The sequence below is a fragment of the Scyliorhinus canicula genome, chromosome 17 (assembly GCF_902713615.1).
Source record: "Scyliorhinus canicula chromosome 17, sScyCan1.1, whole genome shotgun sequence".
Taxonomy (NCBI): Eukaryota; Metazoa; Chordata; class Chondrichthyes; order Carcharhiniformes; family Scyliorhinidae; genus Scyliorhinus; species Scyliorhinus canicula.
The window spans coordinates 96,200,400-96,210,686 of NC_052162.1; the positions used below are offsets into that span (position 1 = coordinate 96,200,400).

General features: G+C 46.0%; 1 protein-coding gene across 2 annotated transcripts in view; it reads right to left on the reverse strand.

The window, feature by feature from the left end:
• The window catches only part of LOC119952351 (interferon-inducible GTPase 5-like), a 29,772-nt gene extending 21,287 nt beyond the window's left edge, over positions 1-8,485 (reverse strand). Inside the window, exon 1 of one of the 2 annotated variants that reach the window (XM_038776043.1) lies at positions 8,374-8,485. The gene's annotated coding sequence lies outside the window, so the exon portion shown is untranslated. Of the gene's footprint in view, positions 1-7,564; positions 7,586-8,373 lie in introns of those variants that run through there. The other variant, XM_038776045.1, reaches the window with a different exon arrangement.
• Between the last annotated feature and the right edge of the window lie 1,802 nt (positions 8,486-10,287).

The following is a 10,287-nucleotide window of genomic DNA, read 5'->3' on the forward strand; positions in this document are numbered from 1 at the left end:
TGCACCTTTGGCTGAGTCTCTGCACCTGCCTTAAAACCGTGTCTCACTGTTGAAAGCTTCTGCAAGCTGTTTGTCCTTACTATGGTTGTTTTTCCCTGCAGTCTTAGCAGTTCTCCATTTTGTAGATTGGTGTCCATTTTAGAGGGCTACATTCCCTCCTTGTGATCCTCACGAGAAATTGTGAAGGATCACCTATGTATGTTTTTTCTATGTTACTTTGATTTCCTTTGGGTTCCTTTTCGCGTTCCCTGACCTTAGCAAGTTCCTGGGCGTCTACTCTGTCCTTAACTATGGCAAGAAAATTTTAACTCACATTTTCTACTTGGCCCTATGTCAAAGGGGACATGCATTACCCATATTCGGGAACCTCTACCTATCACAATTCCTATTCTCATCTTACTTTAAACATTTCATCAGATTCTAAAGTCTTATCCATTCACACCACATTACATGTCGCTTTCTGACTCGGCAGTCGAGTTCAGAACCATATAATACATCAGTGTCTCATTTTTATTTACATATCGCTATCAATACACCTATGCATCAAGGGGTTGGGGGGATTGGTGAAAACCGAAAATAGGGGATTGAACTCCGTAAATGGTTGAGGGGCAGGAACCGGAGGCTCTCCTTTTCCATTTCCTCAACCTGAGGGTCTGTACTATGATGCAGAGAATTGCAATCACCAACAGTGATTCAATCACATACGACATCGAGTACCAGGTCATGAATTTCGTGCACCAGGTCTGAACCTCACTGATCAGTGCTAGGCACGGAGAAGTCGGTGTGTGGGAAACATTAACGGCGGGGGTCGTGGGGGAAACATGATTTGCTTCTACATGCAAAAATACAACATTTAATAGTAATAGGTAGGCTTCCATCATGGTCTTCTTTGTTCTCTTCCTTCTGTTCCTTTGTATGGCCGACCCTTGCCGTGAACCCTCCTTAGACTTTTCGAAAGCTATGGGATCAAGCACAGTATCTGTCAATACACAGTTTAATATCTGTACTGTTAGTGTATCTGTCCTCTCATTCCAATTGACCCTTAAATGAATGGCCAAGTCACACCCTGTGACTCCCCTCATTTTTTTTTCAAATGCGAATTTAGGAGCAGATATACACCTAACAACTTTTCTACTGCGAGCCGTCTCGCAGGCTTTGCAATTTACCATCCAAATGTTCCTGGATGCAAATAGCATGTGGGATGGCTGCCGGAGGGCTACCTAAAGAAAAATGAAACAAAGTTTGGAACGAAAAGGTCGAATGAGTTGCATATGGGCCGCTACGGGTAAGATTTGAATGGGATCCCCGGGTAAGGCGTGCTGTGCCGTACCCGAGCTTGGCTGACCAAAGGGGGGTTCTCAGACAGGGCGGGTCCTCAATGCCGTTTCTCCACTGCCTGAGCAACCTGAGATGAATGGGTAGGAATGTATTCATCGTGGGATTGCAGCCACTATTCACAGAATAGAGGGGCACCTGAAAAACAAGGGAGGAGCCAAGATGCTCCAACATCTGAAAACAGGGGACAAGTCGTGAACTTTGTCGGTTCACCAGAGGATACCTAACAGAAGTTCTCAGAGGTATCTGCAGACAAGCTAACGTGCGTGCAAGGCGGTCACAAGCTTTTCAGCTGAAAAGAAGATGGCCAACCTCCAATCAAACTGTTAACAAACAACAAAGTGATCTGATCTCCAATCAAACCCTTAATATATCAACAAGCAAACGAACAAACACAAACAAACAAAACATACGTGCAGGTTCCATCAGTGGTGGCATGGGGCTCTGAAAAGCTGTTTAAATTTAAACACTGAACATTTAACAAAAACAGACAAACAAACATGCAACGAATATTGTACAGGTTCCATCAGAACAAGGATACTGTAAATTACATTTGGCTTGGGGTGTAACTAGCATATGGAGTCAGTGAAGTGTGACCGAAGAAGAGGGGAAGGAGAGAAACAAAAATGAACTGGCATTGCTGAGGTATCCCTGCCATGAGAAGTGGTGGGTAAGCGCTCATAGTTTGCATGGGGCAGCTGGGACCTTGTAGCTGCTGTGGGTGGTGTTCTCTTTCCTATCTGGGGGCAGGTCTAGATGGTGCTGGGGGTCTCCTGCAATCTCGGGCGAAGTGTCCTGGCTGCCTACAGTTGTAACATGACCCCTGAGGCACATAAGGCGGAGCAGGCACTCTGGTGCATTGTTCCCTTGTGTATTGTTCCCTGAGAGGGGGGTCTGGGCTGTTGGTTTCGTTGCTGCTTCGGGGGGCATTGGTGAGCTGATTCTGTTGCTGTTTCGGGGGGGCTTGACATTCTCGAGCGTAATGTCCTAACTGTCCAGTTAAAACATTCCTGTGACTTGGTCTGCTGTGGGCTGTTCCTTCCCTCATTTACACATGCAGGGTTCTGATGTGTTTTAACTGGATGCATGTCTGCATCTGCCTGCTCTTCGGGATTTATAAATGCTGTTTTATTGTGGACGGATTGCTGCCAAACGCGGGACAATCTTTTCAAGACCCATTTTTCATTATGGGCCTCTTCTGAGGGGTCATAATTGCTGCAGACATTCTGTCCTGCATCTGTGGCATGGGAGATTATGGTGCGCATCCATTTAACCATGTTGTCACGGTTCAAATACGCTCGGTTTAATTCGCCAAAAACTGCAGTGAAATGGATCCACAGCCTTCCTGCAAATGCTGTGGGATGCTCTGTTCTCTTTTGTCTGCATTTATTTAGTCCTTCAACTGGGTCTCCTCTGTTATACCCTATTGCATCTAAAATGGAGGTGTGCATTTACTCTAGTGTGCCTCCTCCAACGTTCTGTGGGTCGGGGAGGGCTGCTACTACGGATGGGTCTAAGCTCAGAACCGTGAACTTAACCTGCTCTCTATCGTCCAGGCCGTACATGGTAGCCTGCTGTTTAACACTTGCGAAAAATTGGTGGGGGTCTGCAGTGGGCAGAAACGGAGTGATTTTCTCACACGCGTCCCTGAGTTGCGTTACAGTTAAGGGGGTGGTGTAGGTGATTTTGGGTGCGCCGTCTGTGGTTGCCTTTCTTTGGGTGGTGACTGGATTCATGGGTACAGGTGCTATCTGATCTGTGGGGGGTTGGGGTGCTTTCCTTTTCTGTTGCGCTGCTGGCGCACATGTTCCCTGAACACAGCGCTGCGCTGTCTCACTCAGTTCCTGCCAGTCTGGGGCATTCTCCTCATCTAACTGCGTTCCAAAGGTGCTTTGGAACCCATTTTGAACTGAAAGCAGCGATTGCAGCTCCGCAATCTGCTTCCTACATTTTGCATGGTCTACTGTGCTCTGTCTTTGCTCAGTAGTGGCAGCGTGGAGTGCTCTTAAAGCTGCCTTTAGGTCAGAGCATTGCCTCTGCAATGCCTCTACCTGCTTTTCCGATTCCTCTCTTATCAGGACTGCACGTTGCACATCCTGATAGGCTTTTTCGTATTGTGTCTGGGAACTGCTCAGATGGGCTAGACACGACTGATGTGCCCTCTTGGCATCATCCACCTCTCTACCCTTCTCTGCCAGCTTCCTTCTTAGTTCTAAGTTTTCCTTCTCGATGTCCCTGACATCCACTTTGCTCATTCTATTGCGTTCTTCTAATTCTGCTCGGAGCGTCCGAACGACCTCCTCAGTGCCTCGCAACTGTGCCAAACAGGACACGATTGCCATCGGCTTGCGTGATTTACTTAAATTCTTTTTATGAATTTGAGAGAGGTTTTCCCACCAAGTATGTCCTATACTCCCGGGACCTGTCTCCTCATTCATACTGAACTTGTTCTAAAGGGGCCATCCCTTTCCTTTCAGATACTTGTGTAGTTCCAGCTCCCACACGGGACACTGACCTACTCTGCTACTGCTGGTCGCTGCGACCAAGAACTGCTCTGGATTCATGAGGCGTTCCATTGCCTGCATGGCCATTTTCTCTTTCTTACTTAAATTTGGAACAGGGGGTGTTGAAGTAATGTTTTGAAAGACGGGTAAGACTTTCGCTATGTTCCGCTTACAAAACTCCCGACAGTTCGTCGCAACAAAAAATCTCTCAGGTTAACCTTACAACCCTGTTAGTACGCATGCACAAAACACACTTCCGAATTATCGTTATTGGTTTGAACACCTTGACCACTTGTGATTTTTTCCTTTATTTTTCCAATCAGATTTCTAATTCAAATTTCTAGGGTTCTCACGGAGTGGGGGTGCCACTTCTAATCGCGTCCCGTCAGGATGTCGCCACTAAATGTTGCTCGTTCTACTGTTAGTGTGATTAACATGCCTCCATTTAAAGGACATGTGCTTAACACTGGTTTGCCTCTGAATCTGTATCTATGCTCAGGAGTCGCCAGGTGCCATAACAGAGACACCGTCACAAGTTATCAAGGTCAAGTTCAAAGCAATAAGTCTTAACACCGATCAGTAAGTCTAAACAATTAGTGTTTATTATAACAGATATAATAAATACTCATGCACACGCTGAAAGACTAATACTTATTTCTACTATTAAACGACTAAATACTTATCTAAGTAGGAACCAGCAAGGTCAGGGAACAAGGCCTTTGTTCCTTTCTGGACTGCACCTTCTGTTCACTAATAGTCGGCAAGAGTATAAGCAATGCCTGGGTCACGTAGCGATCGTTGTTTTGGCACTTACTGAAAGATGGCTGATGCTCAACGGCCGGTGATGAAAGACAGGATCTGGAGGCTGGGTTCGGAGTCAGGATGCAACAGCCTAGGCTGGAGTCTGGAAGCAACAGACCGAATCATGTGCGTGACCTTCTTTTTATAGGTCCTAGAGGTCCGTGCCCCTTGGGGCGGGCTCTTTCACCTGCTAGGTATCGATTGGGTCTTTCCCAATCGATATCATTCGAATTCCCCTATCCTGGAGTCGTTCCTCGATGGCGGGGGCGGTTCCTAGGGGTCATTGACCTGGGTTCTCTGGCGCCATTCTGGCTGGATAGCTATAGAAAAGTATCCATTGATACTTAAACTGTTTCTATTGTATCTGGGACTGGGCCGGTATCATCTCATTAATATGCAGATCGCTTTCCTATTTGCACCTTTGGCTGAGTCTCTGCACCTGCCTTAAAACCGTGTCTCACTGTTGAAAGCTTCTGCAAGCTGTTTGTCCTTACTATGGCTGTTTTTCCCTGCAGTCTTAGCAGTTCTCCATTTTGTAGACTGGTGTCCATTTTAGAGGGCTACACAGGCAACATTCTTGTAAATCTCCTCTGTACGCTTTCCAATGCTTCCACACCCTTCCTATAATATGGCGACCAGAACTGCACACAATACTCCAAATGCGGCCGCACCAGAGTTTTGTACAACTGCAACATGACCTCATGGCTTCAAAGCTCAATTCCTCTACCAATAAAAGCTAACACACCGTACGCCTTCTTAACAACCCTCTCAACCTGGGTGGCAACTTTCAGGGATCTATGGACATGGACACCGAGATCTCTCTGCTCGTCCACACTACCAAGAATCTTACCATTAGCCCAGTACTCTGCCTTTCTGTTATTCCTTCCAAAATGAATCACCTCACACTTTTCTGCATTAAACTCCATTTGCCACCTGTCAGCCCAGCTTTGCAGCTTATCTATGTCCCTCTGTAACTTGTAACATCCTTCTGCACTGTCCACAACTCCACCGACTTTAGTATCATCTGCAAATTTACTCACCCATCCTTCTATGCCCTCCTCCAGGTCATTTATAAAAATGACAAACAGCAACGGCCCCAAAATAGATCCTTGTGGCACACCACTAGTAACTGGACACCAGTCAGAGCATTTTCCATCAACCACCACTCTTTGTCTTCTATCAGCTAGCCAATTTCTGATCCAAACTGCTAAATCACCCTGAATCCCATGCCTCTGTATTTTCTGCAATAGCCTACCGTGGGGAACCTTATCAAACACTTTACTGAAATCCATATACACCACATCAACTGCTTTACCCTCATCCAACTGTTTGGTCACCTTCTCGAAGAACTCAATGAGGTTTGTGAGGCACAACCTACCCTTCACAAAACCATGTTGACTATCTCTAATGAAATTATTCCTTTGCAGATGATTATACATCCCATCTCTTGTAAACCTTTCCAAGACTTTTCCCACAACAGAAGTAAGGCTCACTGGCCTATAGTTACCGCGGTTATCTCTACTCCCCTTCTTGTACAAGGGGACAACATTTGCTATCCTCCAGTCCTCTGGCACTATTCCTGTAGACAAAGATGACTTAAAGATTAAAGCCAAAGGCTCAGCAATCTCCTCCCTAGCTTCCCAGAGAATCCTAGGATAAACCCCATCTGGCCCAGGGGACTTATCTATTTTCACACTTTCCAGAATCACTAACACCTCCTCCTTATGAACCTCAAGCCCTTCTAGTCTAGTAGCCTGTATCTCAGTATTCTCCTCGACAAATTTGAATACTGACGAAAAATACTAATTTGGCACCTCTCCCATCTCCTCGGACTCTACGCACAACTTCCCACTACTGTCCTTGACTGGCCCTACTCTTACCTTAGTCATTCTTTTATTCCTGACAGACCTATAGAAAGCTTTAGGGTTATCCTTGATCCTACCTGCCAAAGACTTCTCATGTCCTCGCTTGGCTCTTCTTAGCTCTCTCTTTAGAGCCTTCCTAGCTAACTTGTAACTCTCAAGTGACCCAACTGAACCATCATGTCTCATCTTCACATAAGCCTCCTTCTTCCTCTTGACAAGTGGTTCAACTGCTTTAGTAACTCATGATTCCCTCACTCGACCCTTCCTCTCTGCCTAACAGGTACATACTTATCAAGGACACGCAGTAGCTGTTCCTTGAACATGCTCCACATTTCCATTGTGTCCATCCCCTGCAGTTTTCCTCTCCAGGCGATGCATCCTAAGTCTTGCCTCATCACATCATAATTGCCTTTCCCCCAGCAATAACTCTTGCCCTGCGGTTTATACCTATCCCTTTCCATCGCTAAAGTAAACGTAATCGAATTGTGGTCACTATCACCAAAATGCTCACCTACCTCCAAATCTAACACCTGTCCTGGTTCATTACCCAGTACCAAATCCAATATGGCTTTGACTCTTGTTGGCCTATCTACATACTGCATCAGGAAACCCTCCTCCACACATTGGACAAAAACGGATCCATCAAAAGTACTTGAACTAAAGTGTTTCCAGTCAATATTTGGAAAGTTAAAGTCCCCCATAACAACCCAGTTATTTTCGCTCCTATCCAGAATCATCTTTGCAATCCTTTCCTCTACATCTCTGGAACTTTTCGGAGGCCTTTAGAAAAGCCCTAAAAGGGTGACCTCTCCTTTCCTTTTTCTTAACTCAGTCCATACTACCTCAGTATTCAAGTCCTCATCAAATGTCCTCTCAGCCACCGTAATACTGTCCTTGACTAACAATGCTCCCCTCCCCCTCTCTTACCACCTTCCCTGAACTTACTGAAATATCTAAACTCCGGCACCTGCAACAACCATTCCTTGCCCTGCTCTATCCATGTCTCCGAAATGGCCACAGCATCGAAGTCCCAAGTACTAACCCATGCCGCAAGCTCACCCATCTTATTCCGTGTGTTCCTGGCATTGAAGTAGACGCACTTTAGATCATCTTCCTTCCTGCCGGTACACTCCTGCAACTTTGAAACCTTACTCATGACCTCACTGCTCTCAGCGTATTGTGTACTGGAGCTACAATTCAGGTTCCCAATCCCCTGCTGAACTAGTTTAAACTTATTCCAAACATTTCATCAGCTCTGCAGTGGAATGACAAAACGCATCAGCTGATTTGCATGTACTGAAAACAATGAACAGTCTGTTGAACTCCTCTATTCACTTGATCACTACATCATGTTATTGCATCATTTCACAACCTGATAAACAAATGACTTGTTATTCCCTGAAGTTTTGTTTCTCTTTTCAGTTTTGTTTACACTTGCCCTCTGAACAATGAATATAAAGCTTGCTTTCAGTAATTTTTTGAGTTTGAACACAGCCAGAGCTTAAAAACAAAAGGAGACGGACAGAGTCAAACGCGCGAGTGCAATCTTTAAAGTTGTGCGATAACTCTCATTAAACCGGCGCAGTGGGTTAGCCCTGCTGCCTCACGGCGCCGAGGTCCCAGGTTCGATCCCGGCTCTGGGTCACTGTCCGTGTGGAGTTTGCACATTCTCCCCGTGTTTGCGTGGGTTTTGCCCCCACAACCTAAAAATGTGCAAGCTAGATGGATTGACCACGCTAAATTGCCCCTTCATTGAAAAAAATTAATTGTGTTCTCTACATTTATTTTTAAAAATGTCTCGTTAAACCTGTTGAATAAAATTCACCCTGAATTGTGACAACCGCTTTGTTTCAATTCTCCATTCTTACCTGTACAGCTCCCTGGCATGAGCAGAGTGTTTACTCAGTGAAGTTTTCGCACTGCTGACTTCTCTATCCAGAGTGAGTATTTCAGTGTCGAGTGAGTATTTCCATGTCGAGTTCGCACAGGGAGTGCCGTCACAATGAACAGATTGACAGCTTTTGAAAAAATCATTGGGTAGATTGCTGCATACTATCCAATGACAATCAAAACCCTGTATGGTCACTTGTTACTGGGGAGATTTTGCTTTTCTATTTCAAAACTGGGAGTATAAATCACAAAAGGTGGTTCTCACTCACAATGTTGGGAAATTGTGGGTGCAGAGTCTGAATTTCTAGCTATGGCGAGATACATGTTTCAAGCAATTCCTACCTCCCAAAGGTTTTGTTTAAAAATTCTCCTTGTGTTATAACCCTCATGAAGATCATGGGGTATGTACTACTCGGTTCCCTGTGAGCTCGTCAGAATACGAAATCCACCATTAAGGGGGTGGGGCTTCCCCTTAACAAGGGTGTAACAATACGTGTCTTGTAAGGAATACAAATGGTTAACAATAAGATAGTAATACTTCTCACCGCCAGATGGTGTTCTGGGAAATTTACATTAGAGGTTATTCATTTAATCTCTATTTTATTATGTTTAATTATTAGCTTATGCCTGCAATAGTGTAGACTGCTGAGACATTCGACACTAGCTTATGCCTGCAATAGTGTGGACTGACAACCACGGCAATCTAATTCTGCAATGACCTGGTAAGTTGGCTTAGTGGCGAGTCATTCTCTAACTGACCTACTCACACATCTGTAATGTTCCGATTAATTGCTGAGTCATTCTGTAGCTGACAAACTGACCGTTATCAATTGAGACACCTGTTATCCTTGTGTGGTCAATGTGATTCACACCGGATTATAATCTGTATCTACATGTGTCTGTATTGTAAGTGCAGTTGCACTACTTGTCCTCCAGGGGGAGTAGCTCTGGGAATGCTCGAGTTGTACACGGCTTCTCCCTTGGCTCTGCCCAGGACTCCTCCCCCTTGAGCTGCTGTATAAAGATCAGTGCCACATGGTCAGCCGGCCAGTTCACCGAAAGTTCAAAGGCTAATAGGCTGGCTCTGTTGTGAGTATATTAAAACCGCTATTCTAATCCTACAAGCACGTGTCCGTAGAATTGTTGGTTCCAACAATTTAATATACTCAGGAAACAGTTGAAGAAATCATGGAAGCAGCCCTCAAGCCCGGATGCCTGGAACTCGACCCAGAGGATGCAGATGTTAAGGAAATATTTTCCCATTGGCTGAGATGTTTTAAAGCCTACCTGGCAGAAGCCAGCACCGCCGGAACAACGGAGGAACAAAAACTCAGCCTACTGCACGCGAGGGTAAGCCACAGAATATCCACACAGCTGAATCTGGCCGGATCTTACACCGCAGCGCTGGCAATATTGGACAAAATGTACGTTAGGCCCATTAACGCCGTCAGCGGCCTACAGAAACGCTAGCCGAGTTTGTACGGGAATTGAACAATCTTTCCAATGACTGTAATTATCAAGCCGTTACCGCGGCTGAACATAGGGAGCTTGCTGTGCGGGACGTTTTCGTGGCGGGCCTTAGGTCTAACTATGTGCGCCAAAGACTGCTAGAAAAGGGGGCCAGGACTTAGACACTACCGTGGAGGCTGCTACCACTATGGAAGTTTCCTTCCACAGCCTCACCTCGTTTCCCGCGGACCCCGCAACCTCATCGTGGACCCCCCGACCAACAGTCCCCCCAAGCCTGTGCCGCACGGCCCCCCAGCTACAGCGCTGCCACAGCCAGTTACTCTGCTGCCCCAGCCAGTTACTATGCTGCCCCAGCCAGCTACTCGGCTGCTCAGGCCTGCCATTTCTGTGGCCAAAGCCAGCACACACGGCAGCACTGGGAA